We start from the raw sequence: 22,382 nt of genomic DNA, 5'->3' as shown, positions 1-22,382 counted from the left end.
CTGATGACAGGAAATAGCATTTCCAAGTTACAAGTAAATTATTAATGTACTGGGTCAATAATTCAAATTTTCAGAGATTTTAACTATTATTAGTTATCATATGCATTTGACCAGAAGTGGGATAATGCCTTTAAAACCTACAGTTTATGGAATTTCTGGAAGCTGTCTGGGCTGATGATATAGAATAGCATTTCCAACATCTGAGCAAATTATGAATGTACTGGGTCTATAATTCTATTTTACAGAGATGTTTAACTATTATTATTCATCACGTGCCTTTGATACAGAAGTGGATAATGCCTTTTAAAACCTACAGTTTATGGAATTTCAAGAAGTTAATCTTGGCTGATGATAGTAAATAGCATTTCAAACCTACAAGTAAGTTATGAATGTACTGGGTCAATAGTTCTATTTTGACAGAGATTTTTAACTATTATTATTAATCAGGTCCATTAGACCAGAAGTGGGATAATGCCTTTAAAAATCTACAGTTTATGGAATTTCAAGAAGTTATCTCTATTGATGATAGTAAATAGCATTTCAAAGTTACAAGTAAATTATTAAATGAACTGGGTCAATAATTCAAATTTTCAGAGATTTTTAACTATTATTAGTTTATCATATGCATTTGACCAGAAACGGGATAATGCCTTTAAAATCTACAGTTTATGGAATTTCAAGAAGTTGTCTGGGCTGATGATATTGAATAGTATTTCCAGCATGTGAGCAAATTATGAAATGTACTGGGTCTATAATTCTATTTTACAGAGATGTTTAACTATTATTATTAATCACGTGCCTTTGACCAGAAAGAGGATAAATTGCCTTTAAAACCTACAGTTTATGAAATGTCAAGAAGTTTTCTTGGCTGTGATAGTATAAAGCATTTCAAACCTTCAAGTAAATTATGAATGCACTGGGTCTATAATTCTATTTTACAGAGATTTTTAACTATTATTATTAATCACGTGCCTTTGAAATACTATTCAACTAGTAGATTGTGTATACCTGAACAGTGGTTCTGTGAGGTCCTCTCACCTACAAGTCCTTAATGTCCATTTTGTGAAGTGTCCATATTAAACAGGTTTGACAATAATGATTGTCATTGATTCCTGTAGATTGTGCATACCTGGACAATGAGTCCTATGAGGTCCTCTCACCTACAAGTCCTTAATGTCCATTTTGTGAAGTGTCCATATTAAACAGGTTGACAATAATGGTTGTCATTGATTCCTGTAGATTGTGCATACCTGGACAATGAGTCCTATGAGGTCCTCTCAGCCTACAAGTCCTTAATGTCCATTTTGTGAAGTGTCCATATTAAACAGGTTGACAATAATGATTGTCATTGATTCCTGTAGATTGTGCATACCTGGACAATGAGTCCTATGAGGTCCTCCAGCCTACAAGTCCTTAATGTCCATTTTGTGAAGTGTCCATATTAAACAGGTTGACAATAATGCTTGTCATTGGGATTCCTGTAGATTGTGCATACCTGGACAATGAGTCCTATGAGGTCCCTCCAGCCTACAGCTTGGATCCCACTGCTGGACGCCACAGAAGAGAATGGCTGCATGCAGGTACTGCTGTTATGAAGGGGCTCCTATCTGCCCCCAAACATATTTTCAGTTGTTATTTCTTACACCTTCCTCTCTTGAATGTTCAGATAAAGCAAAATATCAAGACATGAGACATCACACCATGGTAGTCAAATATGAATTGATGCTGTGTTTGAAGCCCGAATTGGGACTTTTTGAGCATTCACTCAGGATTAAAATACAATATAAATGAAATTATGTACCCTTTCACTTCTGATTCTGATGTTAAAAAAAGGTGCTAAGGAATATATATGTTTTTTAAGTAAGTGTTTGTAATTTGATTTTTTAAAAGTGAAGCAGATGACAGTGTTTGGGTAAACTTGGTTTGACCCTACACTGGAACATATATTAACAATTGCTTCACGTAGTCATGAAACTGCTTTTCAAAGTGTGATGTGGCCCATCAGGCCCTTGCTGCTACACTTGTTTATTCCGTAGGGGGTTCAGAATATATTCCTGACGTATCAGTTGACTGTTGTAGAAATAAAGTATTTAGCATGATTCAAGAGGAGGGATCTGGTGCATTAAATACACTTGTTATTAATATTCGTTATTAAAAGTTGACTTTCGAATCTCTGTTTCTGGCTGCAGGTTGCAGTTGGGGTCACCGCAGTGGAAAGATTGCCACTCATCAGTGTTTGCTATGGCGCACATGGTACGTCATGCTGGAGGAAGAGGAAATGGGTGAAATCTCTGGGTAATCATGTTGACATTGCTATGATAAACAGTCTCAGTATATCGTTGCGGACAAGGACCCGTGAAGGTCCCGGGTTAGAATTGGTCTTCAGTAAAATCATGCTTGTCGTAAAAGGCGACTATGCTTGTCGTAAGAGGCGACTAACGGATCGGGTGGTCAGGCTCGCTGGACTTGGTTGACACATGTCATCGGTTCCCAATTGCGCAGATCGATGCTCATGCTGTTGATCACTGGATTGTCTGGTCCAGACTTCGATTATTTACAGACCGCCGCCATATGGCTGGAATATTGCTGAGTGCGGCGTAAAACTAAACTCACTCAACTCACTCGTGCAGACAAGCACAGAGTGTAGGGAAGAAATTAGAATTATTGATCTTCAGCAATACTAGTCATAAGAGGACACCACTGGGTTGCCAGACTCAGTAACTTGGTTGATGCTTGTCATCGTATCCAGGGATGATGTGGTAGCCTAGTGGTCAAAGCTTTTGCACGTCATGCAGAAGACCTGGGTTAGAGTCCCCACATGGGTTCACAAATGCTGAAGTCCATTTCTTTGTGTCCCTGCAGTGATATTGCTGTAATATTGCTAAATAGATGTTGCTGTTCTACCAACAAGTAGTCCCCCTCGTAAGAAATAGCGATAGGTGACAACTCAAATAATGATTGTTTGTTTAACAACTTCTTTATCTGGGTGTCTAAAATTATGAGACAAATCATCAGAGTTGGTCTGTCGATTTCATGTGACTGTGCAAAATTTAGCCTTGTTGCAATTATTAGATTTGTGTTCGTGAGCAGTTCATTGGTCTCAAGTCAAATGAAATCAAACAAACTGTAATTAAAGTTTCAATGATTATATCATGGCATTTTAGCCTATAATGCCTGGGCACAATGTGTGAAGCCCATTTCTGGTGTCCCCCGCCGCATATTGCTCGAATATTGCTAAAAGCGGCGTAAAACCCAACTCCCTCTCCCCTCAATTTAGCCTATAATGCAAGGAAAACCCATAGTGATGGATGGTTTAGAGGTACACCACATTATGCGTGCATGTGCATCATTGGTGGTGGTTGTGTCAAACTTGCCTACTATCAGATTGAAAGCGTTCACTTGTCACGCCGAAGACCTGGTTTGATTCCCCACATGGGTACCATGTGCGTAAGCTCATGTCTGGTGTGCCCTCCGTGATATTGCTGGAATATTGCTGAAAGCGGCGTAAAACCATACCTCACACGATTACTCACTCACTTTCTTGAGGGGTGATGGGTAGCCTAGTGGTTAAAGGTTCACCTCGTCACGCTGAAGACCCGGGTTTGATTCCCACATGGGTACAATGTTTGAAGGCCCATTTCTGGTGTCCCCTCCGTGATATTGCTGAATATTGCTGAAAGCGGCGTTAGACTAAACTCACTCTCTACCGTCAGATTGGACCAACTTGCTGTAACTTTGACCATATGAACATAATGTTTGACAATGCCAGGTTATATTGATAGTCTTTGCCTCTCTTGACACAGGCGTTGACCTGAAGAAGACATTCTGACTTGCCCCATTCCCTATGGAGGTTTTCTTCTGTTCAACAACGCGATTCCACACAGGAGGTATGTATATGGTCAAGGTGACCTCACAGCTTACATTACCCTGCTTTCTATTCCAGGATTCTATACTTGGCATTGTGGACAACTATTGGTTTCTGTCTTGGTTTTCTTCACAGTTTACATAGATTCACTGTCTGTATATACAAAATGTGAAGTGAAGATGAAACATACTGAAGCAGGGCCCAGGGTCAGGGCAATATCAATAATCAGAGGTACAGGGCAAAACACCAAGGGCAGGGCAATTCAGGGCAGGGCGTAGGGACGGGCAAAATTTGTTTTGGGCAGATGAAAAATGAAAAAACCCTAATTTGTTTTCTGACCTAACTATTTTTCAAAACAAAAGTTTTGACATCTTCATTCCTGATTAGCAGTATTTTCAAATTCCCAGAAAACTACACGCAATGTTTAGGCTTTGATGTGTGTTTGGTATCCATTTTGAACAGATATCATGCTGCATGGCTTTGTAACCTAAATGCTTCGAATATCATGATTTGCTGCTATTAATAAACTGACCAATGAGAAAAAATCATCTCAACATAAATGTTATTACTGTCAAATCAAAATAAGCTTCATAATAGTGAATTCCCTGCTTCTTATTACCAATTGTTTATTGTAGTGAACTTTTCTTTGGGTGATGTTTTGTTTTATTATTATACATAGGTAATTTGCAGTATTAAATAAAATGCTTGATATATTTTGCGATGTACACTTTGTACCATGTAACTAAACTTAGATTAAACAAAGGTTTTGTACAGAAGACAAAGTTAGTAATGTTTATTGTATTTTTATTCCAAACAAATTTTGGAAATAAAATTTTAAATGTACATTCATTGTGTTGCATGATCTATAGGGCAAGTACAATTTTAGAACGACGACTGGAAAGTTCACTCTGCCCCGCAATGTTTCGAGCCCTGACACTTCATCACAAATACATGCTTGCTAAAATGTGACTTTCTAGATTGATAAACTAGATACAATACTACAGGGTGGAAATCATTCGCTCAATACTAGGTTTAGGTTGTAAAAAATTTGATGAGGGGTGGTGAAGTAGCCTCCAGTGGTTAAAGCTGTTTGCTCATCATGCTGAAAACCAGGTTTGATTCATTGCCGCACTGTACCGAGTACAATGTGTGAAGTCCATTGTCCTAAAAAATCACGTTCGCTAATACTTGAGGTTGGAAAATTGCTAAAAAGTGATGTCAAATTAAACTCACTCACTCAATGCAATCACTCCAACTCACTCCCCTCACTCACTCTGTTTCTAGCCTTCCGAATCTGTCCCAAGACATCCGATGGAGTTTAGATCTCCGATGGCAGCGACCAGACAAACCAGTTGGCTTCTATGGATCAAGGACAACATTCTAATGAGGTCATCGGCCGACCCTGATCATGTGATCAACTGGGATCCGTTTGATGAGGTGGACAGGCATGAGAAAGCTAAAGCAAAGCTCCGGAAAATAAATCCAGTAAGTTTAAGAATGGGATTTTCTAAAAATTACATGCTTTAAAGATTGCCATCGGGAAGAAGTTGAACTCATACATGTTCAAATTGTCCTTCCCTTGGTCTTGGTTTGTGCTAAGTTGGATTTGGTGGTCAGGTTAGAGACTAGACTAATTGCATGACAATTACTTATGCTTTAGGCTTTGAATTTTCTGGTTCTGACCTGCATTTACATACCTCGAGATATAGCTGGAATATTTTGGTGGATTCCAGTGTTATACAACAAACTCACCTTCTAGCATCTTGTGACCCGTGAAGTAGCCCATTCTTGTTGTAAGAGGTGACTAACAGATTGGGTCCGTCAGGCTCGCTGACTTGGTTCACACATGTCATCGTATCCCAATTGTGTAGATCAATGCCCATGCTGATGATCACTGGTCCAGACTCGATTATTGACAGACTGCCTCCATTAAGCTGGAATATTGCGAAGTGTGGCGTAAAACTATACTCAACTCACTCACTCTAGAATCTTGTATGTCATGTGATGAATATTAAAACCAGTCATACATTTCAGACTTTATTCCAGAATGCTTTTTATTATGGATCCCACTTTTATTCAGTATCTTTGTGGAATCGATTTTCTGCTTGCCACTGTTAATAGTTTCTTTGACCATATTTGATATAATTGACAACTTTTATGAAAATAAGGTATTTAAGATGTGACCCACTTAACTCAGCTTTTACTAATAATGACATTATTGTATTTCTAGAATTTCCAGTTGAATTATCAACACTTAACATACACCAAAGTGGAAGTCGATGCTTCACTCCACCATCAGCAGACGTTTCCTGCTAATCTATTCTTAAGATCTTATTTGGAAGCAGTTTAAGGAAATATTTACATCACACCACCAACAGGACTTCCTCATGTATAGCAAGAAATGCATCTACAATATGAAACCAAACCAGGGTGCCATTGTACAGAAACAACCTTTCAGCGGCCAAGGTTACCTTACTATGTTTTCGTGAGTACGATGAGTTAGTATATTTTTAGCACAAACATCATCTTGTAGGTAATGTGGATGTCAGATCAGGCAAAGATAGAGGATGAACATTGGGATTTGGAACGATGTGATTTTTCACAAGTAGAATGAGGTAATTCATGTCAGATCGTAGCTGCAGTTTCTGGGATTTGAAACCTGTGATGACAGAATTAGAATGCGCTTCCATGCATGTTCAGAAGCAGCTTCTAAGATGTATGCAGAAGCAGCTTAACATGCATGCAGAAGCAGCTTAACATGCATGCAGCCTGTTTAACATGCATGCAGAAGCAGCTAATCATGCTTGCATAAGCAGCTTAACACATGCATGCAGAACATGCAGCAGAAGCGTTTAACATACATGTGCAGAAGCAGCTAACATGCATGCAGAAACAGCTTAACAACATGCATGCAGAAGCAGCTGACATGGCATAAGAAGAAATAATTATGCATGCAGAAGTAGCCACCATGCATGCAGAAACAAATAACATGCCGCAGAAGTATTTAATTACGCATTTTGGCAGCTAGCCACCATGATGCAGGAAACGGCTTGAACATGCATGCAGAAACAACTTAACACGCATGCAGAAGCAGCTTAACATGCATGCAGAAACAGCTTAACATGCATGCAGAAACAGCTTAACATGCATGCAGAAACAGCTTAACATGCATGCAGAAGCAGCTTAACATGCATGCAGAAGCAGCTTAACATGCATGCAGAAACAGCTTTAACATGCATGCAGATGGGAACCATGCATGCAGATGGGAAATCTTCTCCAATTCCTTGTAGTTCAGAGTTGGTCCCTTAGTCGTATGCAGAAAACTGTGGGATCATGGGTTTCGAATCTGGATTGCTGCCATGATTGTGGGTTTTCTTTACCTTGATCTTCACGTGCTCCCTTCTACTGCTATGATGACAGTCTGTGATATAACTGGAATACTGTAACATCTGGTCAGTAGAAGCTCCACACACCTCACTTACATTCACCACCTCGTCTGATGTAGGATTGGATAGTTAGTATTTGCATTAATGTCTACACCTTTGTTCATTAACACCTGTGTCCCATTGTCCACACACAGTAAACTGACATACCCAGGTATACTTAAGTTAAATAATAGAAACTCACTCACCTACAGTCACTCACTTAATCAAGTTTACTCTCTCACTCACCTCAATCACTCCGACCCGTCACTCACTCACTCACTCTTGCACACTGAATCACTCATTCTGTCCCTACCACCATCACATCCTTATAGAGCATCGCGCATACATGTTTTATTGTTGTGGCAGGTTGCCGAGGAGGAGGAGTTCACGATCTGACCATCCAGGGACCGTGGATTTAGTTATGGGGCGATCGTCCACATGGAACCAGTATACTGACAGGGCTGTTTAAGGCCGAGGAAGCCACTTCAAATAAAGCATAGTAACCACAGCAGCTGGTTTCCCGCCATAAATTTGATATTTTTTAGAACCTTGAGCTGATAGTATTTGATATTCCTTCTACAATGAAACCCGGATCTTATCTCACCTTCAAGATGTTATTAATGGATTTTCAGAAATCTCAATGTAAATGTTCCATAGATCCCCTGTGTGATTTATGCAAAATCCAAGGTGGATATTAGAAAACCAGGATTCTGTATCTTTTCTTGTGAAGGCGGAAGATTTTAGAACACCTAAGATTTATGTAAGTGGAATTTTCTAGGCGATGGTGCTTGTTTCAATATTGCTGACACGATGATCGAGCACTTCGTTTGTGTTGTGCGTGTCGACCGGATGTGTTATACAAAATAATATATGTCAAATTTCAAGATGTTCCACATCATATTAACAAATGGAAGCCACAAAATGAAACAAGGAAATGATGCTATAACAGCTGCAGGGTCATGGTGACCCGACCTAAACTTATACCCGTATTGCCTTTGAAGAATCAATCCTGACCTCATGCACTTCATTATTCAATTCCAAGTTTATTGATCCATCATTGTACCCATACATAAATGAGGAAGAACGTTCTGCTCCGACGGTTTCAGAAATGAAAGAAACCGTGAAATGTTGCTGTGGGAAGGTACAAACTTGATACTGAGCAACTCTACATATGCCATGACGGGGAGGTATCACATGAAAACACAAACGGCAGGTTGAGTTAACTTCATTAAATGGGGAGCAGAAGAATGTCTTTATTGAACCTGATTCGGCCATAGGGTTGCACTGGAAACACCAGTTGCCGCTGCATGCTGCCCTGAAAAGACCGAATCGGATATACATTAAACCGCTCGCTGGCTTCTTTTAAAGGAAGTTAGGTCATTGCTAGCGATTTCCCGACACTGAGATGCCGTCAAACGACGACCGTCTGCTGTTCATGTTGGCAATCGAATCGACAAAGGTGCACGCTTCACTGTAATGAACCCAAATCCAGTTGCGACATGAATTGCACTGTGGCATTAGTATTCACCTGGATCAGGTCAAGCCGAGAAAAGCCGTAAAGCTAACCTTTTTCATTGAAAGTTTTTACTTTACTTTGAAGCTATCCAGGCCAAAACTTAAAAGCAACTGTATAAGCTAAAGTGACCTGAGTGAAAATGGACTTTATGAAAAGTGAATGGGGAAGCCTGGCGTTACATCTGACCGTACAAGCTCTACTATTCATTTCGCACGTCATGCAAAAACCATACATGCTGCGCCTAACACTTATTTGTAATAAATCCAGCGACCGCTATAAAATATACCTGCCTGCCATCTGATTACGTGTGGAAAACCGAGGAGAGATTTAAGTGCGTTTGGGCATCAATCGGGTTAAAACCATTCGCGATGGATGAATTAGATCGTGTATCCAGGTGATGCTTTGGAGGAATGTCCAGAGATACATGAGGCAGAGCTTTGGAGAAACTTATGGTCTAGATACATCAAAACCATTGCATGATGTGAGCTGCTATTGTGTATTGTCTTAATGCCGGCTGGCACACACACACACAAAAATAAAATAAATTTTAAAGAAAGCAGCGGTGCAAAGCAAATGCATACCTCTAGACACGGTGGAATAAACCATGCACCAGGAATGATGGTATAATTTGACTTTCATGTTACCGCTGTGCTTGATGTAGTTATGTATATACAGCCTTGTTAAAAGAGTAAGTTTAAGATAAAAGGTTGTGAAGATGAAATGATAGCGCCTAAAAGGAATATGAGATGTAAATACGCAGTCAGGTAAGTAGTCCAGATACATAGTAGATTGCGGAACTGAGAGAAATTTATTCCATGCCAATCCAGATTCCTAGCAATTTTGGAACTGAGAAAATTATTAGTACCCAATTTATGATGAAACTCGTGAAACGTAAAGGATATCAATCCAGTTGTGCCGTCATGATTAACAGTTTTCCAGATCATGAAATCATATGGTGACAAAGAGTTCATGTGATGTTACACGAAAAACAGGTATCAGGGACCCTTCTCTGACGCTACGTATTCGGTGTTGCAGGTTTTACTACTGAGAGTACCAGAGTCTTAGAAGGATCTTAGAGTCAAATCAAATTTTAGAGCTTTGGACAGTTAGGTTTTCTGAGTAAATGATTCAACAGCTGTGAGTCACAGTTTCTGTGGAAATCAGTATGTGCACAGCAGGTACCTCCATTTTGTAACGACTAACTAATATAACATTGTGATTTCCATATAGGTTAACGCTAATTTTGTACACTTCGATCAAGAGAGATAACCTAGGAAAATATATATTTGACCGTAGGCAAGAAATAAAGGCTGCATACGAAGATATATTCCTTAAGGCCATTTTGAGGGTTTAGAAGCTCAATATACATATTTGTGAACATCTTCTATTGTTAAAAATCTTTTAGGAATTCGAGTATTTGGAATAAATTTTCTTGATTTTTCTATAGTGTATTTATTGTTGTGTTAGGTTGTGTATTTCTCGGCAAATGGAACATAGGGTGGTCCAACTTTTGAGCCCCCTGAGGTCTTCCGGCATTGGTAGAATGTTGTAGATTGCCTGTTACTGACGGTTTCATCTAAGATTATTTACTTCGAGCTTTCTAGATACAAAGCAGTGACGCATACATGATGATCTGAAACTGGTGGCGGCTGGGTTCAGCCCTAGGATAAAAAATATATGCTTCATTCAAGAGTAAATGAGAGTGAATGCAAAGTGCATATTGTAACTCGATCCAAATTGAAATTATGATCAAAAATTATGAGTAAACGATCGACGCCGTCGTGGGTATTTGACATAATTACATCAGAAATTCGTCGCGTCTTCTTTAATGAAGCTTTCAAAGTCGACTGACTGTATAAACCTTTATGGGGCGGTCGGGTATTCTAGTAGTTAACGCGCTCGCTCTTGTGATGCAAAAGACCAGGGTTCGATTCTCCGCATGCTGGAATGTGTGGAGCCATTTCTGGTTTTCTCCTGCTGTCATTGCGCAGGAATATTGCAACCTGCTATTTAAACCTAATTCATTTCACCATCCAACACTTCGGTAGAGTGCCGTGATTAATAACTCATTTCACCAACCGATTACGCTTCTCTGTCGAGTGGAAAGGACTGTTCCATTTTTGGTTGAGGGGGCGGTGGGGTAGCCTGTCGCGTTACAGCGTTCGTCTCGCCATGCTTAAGACTCTGGTTCACTTCCTTGATTTAGGCAATAATGTGTGATGCACATTTGAAGTGTTCCCCGTCAAGATATTGTTGGAATATTGCCAAAAGTGATGCAAAACCTTACTCGTTCACTCATATTGGCTTGCAACTGACGCTGCGTTCATGGGTTAGTGCATTAGTGAGGGTTGCATCATCCCTCCCGATAATAACCCATGACATCTACAAACACCGGAAATGTCAGGAAACACCTTTAGACGTGCATAGTCCGGGTAACCATAGTCCTGTCAATTCTAAATGTTTCAGTTACTCACCAGAATTCGATGATAGTGCTCGCCGCCGCCAGTTGTTAATTTAACGGTGATTAGATTGAGACCACACTGTGAACGATCAACAAAATGAGTGAGTTTAGTTTTAATACGCCATAAACATTCCAGCAATATCGCGGTAGGGACACCAGAAATGGGCTTCACACACATTGTACCCATGTGGCCCAATAAAATGACAAGCTAACAAGTCGACATTAGCCAATCTGAATGCAGCTTTGCCCGCTAGTCTCTTTCGACTCTGTTTTGAAAATGGCGACTTCATTTCAGATGATTATAGGGACACTAGTCCTCGGTTATAAGTACTTGTTAAAAGCACTCCGGAAAAATAAGTCATATTGTAATAAAAACCTGTTATTCATCAACTTTGAGTGTAAGATTTTAGAACATCATTGATAACTCACAAATAATTATAGGTTATTAAACAGATAAATTGATCGTTATCTCTTCAAATGTGCCTACGCGCACGTTTTTGTTCACTTCATTTCATGCTGCTGATTTTGATTGGATTACATTGTGCAGGCCAGTGTTTGGGACTTTTCCGGTACTTATTTTCGAGGACTTTTTTCCCGCATCTTTCAGGATTACCTTGAAGGGATGGTTTAGACGATTCTAGATTCAATATTTTGAATTGGACAAAAGAATAATATCGGTGTGTCTATAGATGTCTGATTATTATGATTGAAGCTCCTGCGGCTGATCGAGTCTTCCGTTTCCGTGAGTTGCTTGACCTAGTCACCACTTGTAGGGCAGCGTCTGTAACCGGCATAACCACTTCTGATCGACCCTCAGCGACTGCTTCCTTGACCGACCCTGAAGACAAGCTCCGATGATCTGTGTTTAACGATGAACCCTGTGACCATCCCTGTGATCCGCATATACGCATCACCCTCTTCACCACCTCACGGTGGAGCCTCTTGCATGACCTACGCGTTACCAACCTCAGTGACCATCCCTGACTACGACGTTACGTTACCACGGCTGACTATCCCTGACACTTACGTTGGTACGACCGCAGACCATCCCGACACGCAGACGTTAGTGTCCATTTGACTGTGACCATCCCTGACGACGAGTGGTAGAGCGTTGGTTGACGGCCCACGACTGTGACCATCCTGACATTGACGTTAGGTACGACTGTGACCATCCCCTGACACGACGTTGCGTGGACAACGACTCTTCGACGCGTCTTCTGACCGACTGGCGTTGCCACAGGCTACGATGGTACCATCGACTGACACGATGTTAGTGGCCACGATTCATGACCATCCCTGACTTTCGACGTTGGTGGCATGACTGCTGACTATCCCTGGCCTGCCTTTAGTGGCCACAACTGTATTCATCGCGGACACCGGCATTTGGTGGCTGGCGACTGTGACCCATCCCTGACACACGATGTTGACTGGCGGTAACGACTGTTGGTGGCCTGGCTGATATCGCCGTGTGGTACGAACTTCAAGCTATCCTTGCTTATCCCACGCCAGGCCTTTCATGTGACCTCCTCCGGTGACCTCTTACGTTAGTGCCGCCTACATGACCACCATTTGGACGACCTCAGTGGCCACGACCGTGACATCCCTGACACGACGTTTGAAGTGGCCACGACTGTGATAATCCTGACACGATACGTTGTGGCAACGACTGTGACCCTCCTGACGGCACCGTTAGTGGCCTACTGACTGTGACCATCCCTGACACGATGTTAATTAGTACGACTGTGACCATCTACGACGCGATGTTGAGTATTACGTTACTGACATCCCTGACAATTACGTTAGTGGCCACGACTGTGACCATCCCTGACACGATGTTGAGTATTACGACTGTATTACATCCCAATAATTAATGTTGGTGACCATCCAGTCCGACCACCTCGGGACGACAGCTGACCACCAGTACTGGACCACCTCAATTAACTATTTGAATATACCCATAGTGACTCACCCTGTGATTAACTGGATTCATCTCATTTGACCAATCCAGTGTGACCAATCCAAGGGAGAAATTGTAACCCATAGATAACCTATTGATTGATTGATTTGTTGTTGCGCACCGACTCGGCAATATTCCATATAGCGGCGGTCAGTAAATAATCTGATTCTGGACCAGACAGTCCGGTGATCTATAGCATGGGATACGATGACGTAGTAAGCAAAACCAGAGTCAACTACCCTGACCAACCGATCCCGTTCAGTCCCTCTTACTTCAGGGATTTCACTCGGGTAGCTCACCAGGAACGCCAAAGAATTGAACCCCAGGTGTTATAGCAGATAACCATTTAAGCGCATGTTTACAAGTACATCAAGCCCGGTGTTGGATTTAGCGTCAGCACCGACGGTTTTTAGTGCAACCGGCTGGAAATACAAGATTAACAAATCTGGGCTTACCCCACGACCCTTTCCTGGCGGCTCTGAACCTAGAAATATAAGCTCATCCGTGCTCCCTCCGCAAGCAAACCAGGTCGTACGCATAAAGGATAGCGCATGCATTTTCATACTATACCATGGGTAAAACCAGAACTAACGTCAATATGGCAATGCGCGATACTGAAGTTTGGTGACGATGGATGTGGCGTTACTATAGTGAATTCTATCTGATTGGTGCCGTCAGAACTAATAACTTTGAGTAATGCATACATACCCGATACTGAAGTTTGGTGACGATAGATGTGTACGTTACAGTCATTATCTGATTGTTCAATCAGGATACCATATAATACGAATTTTTATATGATCTCTGGTTTGCTAACGAAGGCTCTGATTAACATATATATATTCTATTCTAAAGAAACTGCCGATATATAGAGATTTGCTGCCAGATGAAATTACTTCGCACTGTCATGGTGTCTGAATAAGCGAAGCAGAGTCCACCTTACGCTTATGTGATTCTACGTGATGTACATGATGGCCTCTTTCATGCACAGCGCACTAGAAATTCTGGTTGCCAGAGTACTCGAAGAGCAGACAATTGCTGGCAATAATAACAATAAATGGATGTTTCTTTAGGGCCATAATAGTCCATCCAGGGCATGCTCAACGCACTACATATAAAGGAGTCACTTTGAGTTCATGAGGGAAAATATGAGTTTATCAAAAGGTCATCAGAATATTTTGGTAGTTATAGGTTGGCAGACCGCCATGGAAGCTGGAATATTGCTGAGGATGCGGCGTTAAACCTAAACTAAGGGAGAATAGGTTGCAGAACGATGCTTAACAACAAACAAGGCAATATATCCACCTCACTATTATAATTATGAGGATGCAATCCAATGTAGCCAAGCAATATTGTCAAAAGTGTCCAGACGAACCAACTCTCATCTACATTTACTCTTGGCAAAACTGTTTCAATTATGTCAGAAATGTGTTATTTATTGTGTTTTGTATACTGTTTCCGTAATCAATTCATATAATTTTCAGCCCCTATTTTCCATTGTACTCCTAGTCGATTTATTATTGGAGGATAAATAGCATACACTTGCTGTTCCTTGACGATGGCGTTTAATAAATGGCGCATGAACACGTTACTATTCCGAAATCTTTCGTGAATACAAAACAGACGTGCATTCTATTCTATGTAGTTTCCAACTATAGTCTGTTTTGCAGTGACAACGTACCGATGAATTTCCTTTAAACAAAGAGTGAAATCCAATAAGTGTGAAATTAAGATTGCGAATCCTCATGGAATTTTACCTTGCCAATGAATTAGACATTTGAATCTTCAAGAATTTTATTCAACTTAGGATAAACGTTGTTTAACAAGAGCGATCAAACATTCAAGTCGCTATTAGTGGTTTTGTATTAATAAGGGGTAAGTACGATGTTGGAACACTGGAATCAAATGCATTTGTAGTGCGTGATGAGCGTTAATAACTTAGGACCAACCTTACTTGTTCTCAGTGTTTTTCATTTAATGTGCACACGCCCTTACAAACCAATAATAACGATTTGAAAACTAACAGATCGTTTGTTAAACAACTTTATTGTGGTTAATGGTAGATTCTGATATTCAAATGTTCAATTGTCGAGGTAAAATTATGAGGATTCATACTCTTACATTTCAACTTAATTTGATTTACTTTCTTAAGTAAAGTGAAATCGGTAAAGTGTCGACGTTCACCTGGTACCAGACTATAATTATCTATATTTTGCCTTCTTTATCAGAAATGATCATGATTAATGCCCTGATTGGCATATCGCCGTGAAGATCAGGGTTGGGGTGATTCAACAGCAACCCATGCTTATTGGAAACAGGCATGACCAACGGGATCGGGTGGTCAAGCCTCGATAACTTAGTTGACACATGTCATCGGAGTTCCCAATTAAAAGTAGAATCGAATGCTCAAACTGCTGTTGATCTGCTGGATTAAATGCAAATTTGAATCTCTCGATTGTTTGGGGCTGCCTGCCATAGCGGAAATATTGCCAGAGTACGGTGTAAAACGAAATCACTCCTTCAGACATATCTTGAGATAAAGTAAGACACGTTACAAGAAATAATTTACATTGTATCTATAATCGATGGCAGCTCCTTATGCTTAATGACGTTTGGCTGGAAGACAGGACGAAGATAACTGATGCGGACGATAAGTCCTATCACGATCCTCAGGGGAACAATTTATTTACGGTGACGTCAGTCGGATGTGGCTCCTTCTTTTTGGTGTGGCACAACAAACGGCATTATTCGGTCTCTGTCGAGGACACCTAGCAAATGATCTGTGAATACAAACCGAAATATTTACGCCGCTGGGCTTTGTTTTGCTGCCCAGCGCCAGACAAATGGTTAAAGGCTGAACCAGTTCATTCCAGTGATCGATTGTAGTAGGCAATGCTAGCACACCGTCAGGGCAATGAAGTGAGCAATCAAATCCAAACCACCCGGCTTAACGATGCAGGTGTTTGGTTTGCATATAATATGACCAGAGTGGATTGTTAAAGGGTTAGTATAGTTTCTAAATTATCATGGGGTAGTATAAATCCCTGATTCCTCCATCGCTCATCCACGGGAGTAGTTGTTACATTTTACTACATATCTATATATGTATAGGATACTAAACGAGCGCTGGTGTAACCGCGTTTTGAACGCGATTATTGATTTGAGTATCAAAACGAAGGCGGCAAGTTTGGTAATAGACTCTCTTCACGAGTTTACTAAAAATAGCATTGCACGGAAGTGAGTTTTGCATTCTGTTTATTACTCTCCAACATAAAATTGATAGAAATTGCGTACAGTGATGAAACCTGGGCTTTCCGCTGTAATCGAAGCAAAAAGCCTAAATGCCATTGTGACAGAGGGTATTAGAATTGTGACGTGTCATAAGTGTAAAACATCATGACGTCATACGTCTAGCAGTATTACACTATCATGTAATACTGACGTAAAAATATTACACAACGGCATCTCCACGGAGAGTAATAATTACTTTTATTATATAGGTAGTATTTTTCCTGTACCACGATTGGTCAAAAGACCGTCACGGATTGACCACAAAACACTATTGACTTGAATTTCTGATAAATTACGATATTGGACTTGGGTTACTAAAAATAGACAAGTAGTCCTGCAATGAAGGCTTCCGCTTCAGCCAATCAGATCACTCGGATAGATGGTACAGTGTGTGCATTAAAAGTTTATGTTAAAAACCTCGTTTCTACTTTTCATTAGAGAAATATTATAGATTTCTAGAGAAGCCGAATTGAAAGTTATTGATTTGAGAAAACAATATCGACTTCGCGAAGCTCGGTCGATATTGTTTTACCTCAGGTCAATAAAAACTTATATCGGCCTCTACAAGAGTCTATAATTGTATATTATTAACCATCATCTCCACCATTGTCTCCAGTGTTTAATGTAATGAAGAGTGCGAGGACATAATAAAGCACACCAACTAGCATATTAAATGGCTTTAGCAAAGACACTTTCTTTATAAGCATCTATTTGAAACATGAAGCTCCCCGAACGGTACATGTGTATCGAAGAATGTGCAGAGACGAAGCCACAGGATGTACTAGGTGGTATAACTCCCCATTAGAGAATATGAGCCCTGATAGCTGGGCTGGCTGAACTCCAGCGATGCCCCACACAGCCAAGTCCGGTTCTACACTAATCTGACAGTACTCTATTTCTCACAACGATCAAGTGATAAATTTGTGGTTTTGTGAAGATTTCCAATTTTCTTTATGACACCTTTGTAAATATGTTATGCTACAAGTATGGAACATGTGTCACCTCCGGAGTAACTGAAAGAAATAGAGATCATTAATTCATATGTAATTCAACGTATATGTATATCCTTGCTTAATAAACAATAGTTCGAACTGGACTACTTCCCTGATATATTTTCCTTCGAGTAAATTGTCACTGGAACATATTTATAATTATATGCAGGTAAATGTAGAGCATAGGTATAAAACATTCTTTGAGATATATTTTGTTCATCACGTGACCGTGCAGTGATTTTAACGTAAATGGTTTTCATTCATTCGAAAATTGTATAATTCTCAAGGAGCTGATAATGCATTATTGACTACGGCATACCGTATTAATGCTTGTCTTCTACATGAGCATGTGATGTGTTTTGGTGAAAGATTATGAACATATTTCCATTGATACTATTTGTAATGGCTCAGCCTGTCAGTTGGTTCCAGTATAGAAATACCATTCATCCATCGAACATCCGTCTACCCTTTGGCGTGGAGGTGAGGTGAAATTGGGCTTCGTCGTCGCTTGAGAATATTCTCGCCTCATATGACGACGTATGCGTGTGTATGTGTATGTGCTACTGCTTGTACTTCAGCCCAGACTGAAGCTGGTTTTATAGTGCTAGCCCAATTGAGATACCATGACGCAGTGAAGGCATGAATTCCCACCATTCACACACATTATACTGACTCCTTCGAGTTGACCAGTCCTTGTTGTACCTATTAATGCCGAGCGCAGGCAGGGACCAAATAAGTACCATCGGTTTTAACGCTTCTTTGGTATGACGCGATCACTCTCTGGCGGACGCTCTAAATCACTAATATTCACGGAGGCGGTCCTATCCTTTGCGTGATACCTTATGATGTGTATGCGTATATATTCAACATGATGATAGAGACTCACTGCTCGACTCTTTGAGAAATGTTAGGTGTTGAAGACAATGATGTCCATCCACAGACTCTTTGCTACGATACAAACCTTCGCGAATGAGGAAGGATAAATATAATGCACTTTACGCAGGACATGGTTCACGAACAAAATACCTACCTGGAGCAACATATCATGAACTGCAATGTTCGGCTAGCGTCGTTTGACGGTTGACTCAGTTGAGACAAGCGATTCATGTGGTGCCTGTTTTGTGTGGTGTGCGGCTCCTCTCTTTGTTCCGGACAAATATGTGAGTATATGGTTTACCAATTCCACTACTTCACTTCTTCACTCTTCACTATATCAAATCACAAGTACATACCTCGTGAGACAGGAGTTCACAAGCCTATTCGACGATACAGCCAATGTATGGATATGACTTTGATTTTGAGTGGACAGATTGCTACTTTTATATTCCCAGTCGATTAGGTGTCTGAGGAGTGGGTTCGTATCCAGGATGGACTCTCACCCAACGAAAGTACCAGAATCTGCACTTTACCGAGAACTAACTCAAAACTACTAATGAGATAAATTAACCACTGCATTGTTTTCTTATAGGAAAACATACAGTATGTAGTCAAACGAAAACATTTAATGTTTAAACCAGTTCAATCTTTCCCGACCGTGTAAACAGGTACTGAATGTACTTGAAAATCCCCAATATAACTTAAATTACAGATTATTTTCAATTCCACCACTGGCATCAGGGTTCATTACGTTCGACATACAGGTCATCGCTTACAGACATAACACTTAAACCGTTGTGCTCGAAGTATTGCGCAAATATGTCGCATTACCCGATGCTCGACATGCCAACCGAAATGATAATCCAACCAAGAATACGAAGACCAAACATATACTTCGACACAAACTCGTCGGTTCGACATTATCAGTGTTTGACTGTACAATTATACCGATTGTCTTGTCTTAGATAACACGGTCACCTCTGTTTCAGCCAGCGATGTTTGATTGCGGACAATAATAATAGCATGCTTGTAATGCACTGTTTTCCATAAAATAACATGTTCAAAGCGCAAAGCACATAGATGTACATACAAACAGACCATAGAGACAAAGATTAGATAGGATACGATGAAACAACAATGCAATGAATTATCGCTTCTACACTCATGTTTCAATCTGAAAGTGAGTCTTTAGTAAAGATCTAAAATTAGAAAGTTCTGCACAGTCACGTAGATATTGAGGTAGTTTCGATTCCAGGCTGTAGAGAGGCTGCATACGAAAAGGACCTTCACCACGCAGAAGTCCCCGCTATGGGGATAACGAGGAAACGTTTATCTGTGAACGGAGAGAGCGACATGGCGGTGCTGCTAGTGAGGGACTATCAGGGATAATGAAGGTAAGCAGATCCAGACAGACAGCGGAAAGTGAGGCACAGAAGTTGAATTGAATCCTATAGTGAATGGAGCAGCCAGTGTAAAGAATGGTGAGTTTCCAGAGTGTCATCAGATTTAGCGACTGTCAATTATATCGCAGCGTTTTGGTACACGCTGAAGTTTCATTCAGGTTCAGAGTAACCAGCGAGAAGAGAGTTAGGTAATCAATCCTGCTCATAACTAGAGATGTGACAAGAGTGGTGGCATCTGGTGGTGAGATATGGTGATATGTCCAATAGTAAGCAACTGAGCAAAGCAGCCTTGGATCTAGATGGGAAACGTGGATTCATCCAGTGACACATCTGAGTCGATAATCACACCAAGGTCTTTGATCCCTATTAGCGATTTGGACAATAATATCAACCTAAAACATGTAAGACCACACTGTGACACATAATTGATTTACGCCTTTGTATTAGATAACACGGCTCACCTCTTCTGTCGAGCTGGGCGGTGTTTGACTGTACGATATACCTTGATTACGCTTTGTATTGATAACACGGCTCACCCTTCTTGTTTCTGCCATGGTATTTGACTGGTATTAATACGATTGCGCCCTTTATTAGATAACAAGTTCAATCTTCTGTTTTAGCTGGGCGGTGTTTTGACTGTACAATATACTCGATACGCTTCTATTAGCTCTATATTTATGGAATGATTCAGATAGCTGTTTTATAAATTTCAGAGTACCCCTTTACCAATATTCGATGTCTGTTGTTTCAGATGACAACACCAGATGCCAACCAGAGTCGGCAATACATTCCACCGACGAGGCAGCATACGCGCCTTCAACCCAGACAGCAACCTCGGCATTTACTTCGTCATCTGTCATGTAGCTTCTCACATGCTCTCGGACCAAAGGTAGGTACCGTTATTGCATAATTTCATTGTTACGTTTAAAGCCAGGGCGCTTTAGTTTGATTTGTTGTGCAGCAAATCCGTTTTCAGAAGGTGGTCCGAAAGGAATGAAGATATTTTCCCCTCCTGAACCGGTGGTAACGGCTCGCCAGATACTACAGAGCGCTGGCTGTGTTGAATATCCCTGTTTCAGGGTGCGTTGACAGACAAACGTTTTGAATCTTTGAACTGCATTTGAAGCCACAAGCATCGGAGCTGTTATGGATTCAACTTTTATTTTGAGTAACACGACGACGTATATTCTTAACTCCCATCATCAAACATTCTTTTCCCCACCTTCGAAACACCGAACGAAAATAAAGAGGAGTGAGTATGTATTTTGCTGCTTTTAAAGTAATATTCCATAATATTTACTATGGGGACAATTCAATTGAAACAGTGTTTAAATATCTCTGCCTTATTCATTTCGAAGCAGGTGCCTAGTATAAAACGTACGCTCTTCGCCGAAGACTAGGATGATGATTTGTATCGAGAGCATGTACAATACTGTGAATGATTTACTACTTATGAAAAAGTGTTATGACCCTCGCTTCATAGTCATTTACAAACAATGACCCATTCTATTACTTATAAGATAATTTTAATATTTTAAGAATTATTGCTTAGTACGCATGTAAAACTAAACTCACTTCTCAATCATTGCATTGTCTGGTACTTTAAAACCAGGGATATAATTGTTATTATTCCTGGCATCCGGAGCAGTCGAAGTTACATTGTCCACAAGAGGAGGCGACAGATCCGACGTCCAGGGATATAATGACCTGTATGATGACACAACGGTGACCGCATATCAGAGAGAAGTAGCAGTACATCGCCTTTAGAAGATTACTCCTTTCAAAATATATATATAAAACAATTTCAATTGATAGGCTTATATAAAATGGGTAAATTTGAGACAATAGTATGTACAATAAATAAACAACTCCCAAAACAACAACAAACCAAAACCAAACAGCTATCGGTTATTAACCATATGCTCTCTTTAAGCAGATTGGGAAGTAGGGATAGCCTAGTATTAAAGCTAGTTCACGCGTCACGCCGAACACCGTTCGATTTACAACATGGGCACAATGCAACCACTTTTGGTCCCCCGTCGCCATTGCTGAATATTAAGCAACGAAAGTCTGAAACTGCACCTCTCACTTCAAGCAGATTACAACTCTTGAATTGATCCAAAGATCCTTCAGCAGAAAAATCAGTCTATATTCGAGCCGTCCTTTGAAAATCATGCTTGATTACTTATAAAGTTCTAACAGCATTTTAATACAACTATAGTATAGATCAGGAAACACTCGTTAATGACTGCATTTTGTAAGAATGAATCGTGGCAGATCGCCTGATGCGCACATTAATCCATCTGAACTTTATGTTACAACATAACTTATTGCTTCATTGATTTAGGTTCCAACATTACTTTGAGGCCAGTAACATAACTTTTGTGTTCAAACATAACTTATTGCTACAACAGAACTTTGTGTTCCAACATAACTTATTGCTACAACATCAGAAGAACAGATTACCATTTTGAGACAGATTATTCAACGCCATTTAGAAAGTGGTCAATGTAACATATGTTATATTTAATGATACTTTCTTATAACGAACAGACTCTAGTACAAGCAATAATGCAAACCAGAACGAAGTGTCGAT

The 22,382-nt window shown here is 40.3% G+C and overlaps 1 pseudogene; it reads left to right on the top strand.

Annotated features, from left to right (window-relative positions):
- Nucleotides 1-1,459: 1,459 nt before the first annotated feature.
- On the top strand, nucleotides 1,460-20,675 carry LOC124276113 (annotated as a pseudogene).
- The last annotated feature ends 1,707 nt before the right edge of the window (nucleotides 20,676-22,382 follow it).

Source organism: Haliotis rubra, unplaced genomic scaffold, assembly GCF_003918875.1.
Source record: "Haliotis rubra isolate DU_JTF1 unplaced genomic scaffold, ASM391887v1 Scf206, whole genome shotgun sequence".
NCBI lineage: Eukaryota > Metazoa > Mollusca > Gastropoda > Lepetellida > Haliotidae > Haliotis > Haliotis rubra.
This window is presented reverse-complemented; position numbering and strand designations above follow the sequence as displayed.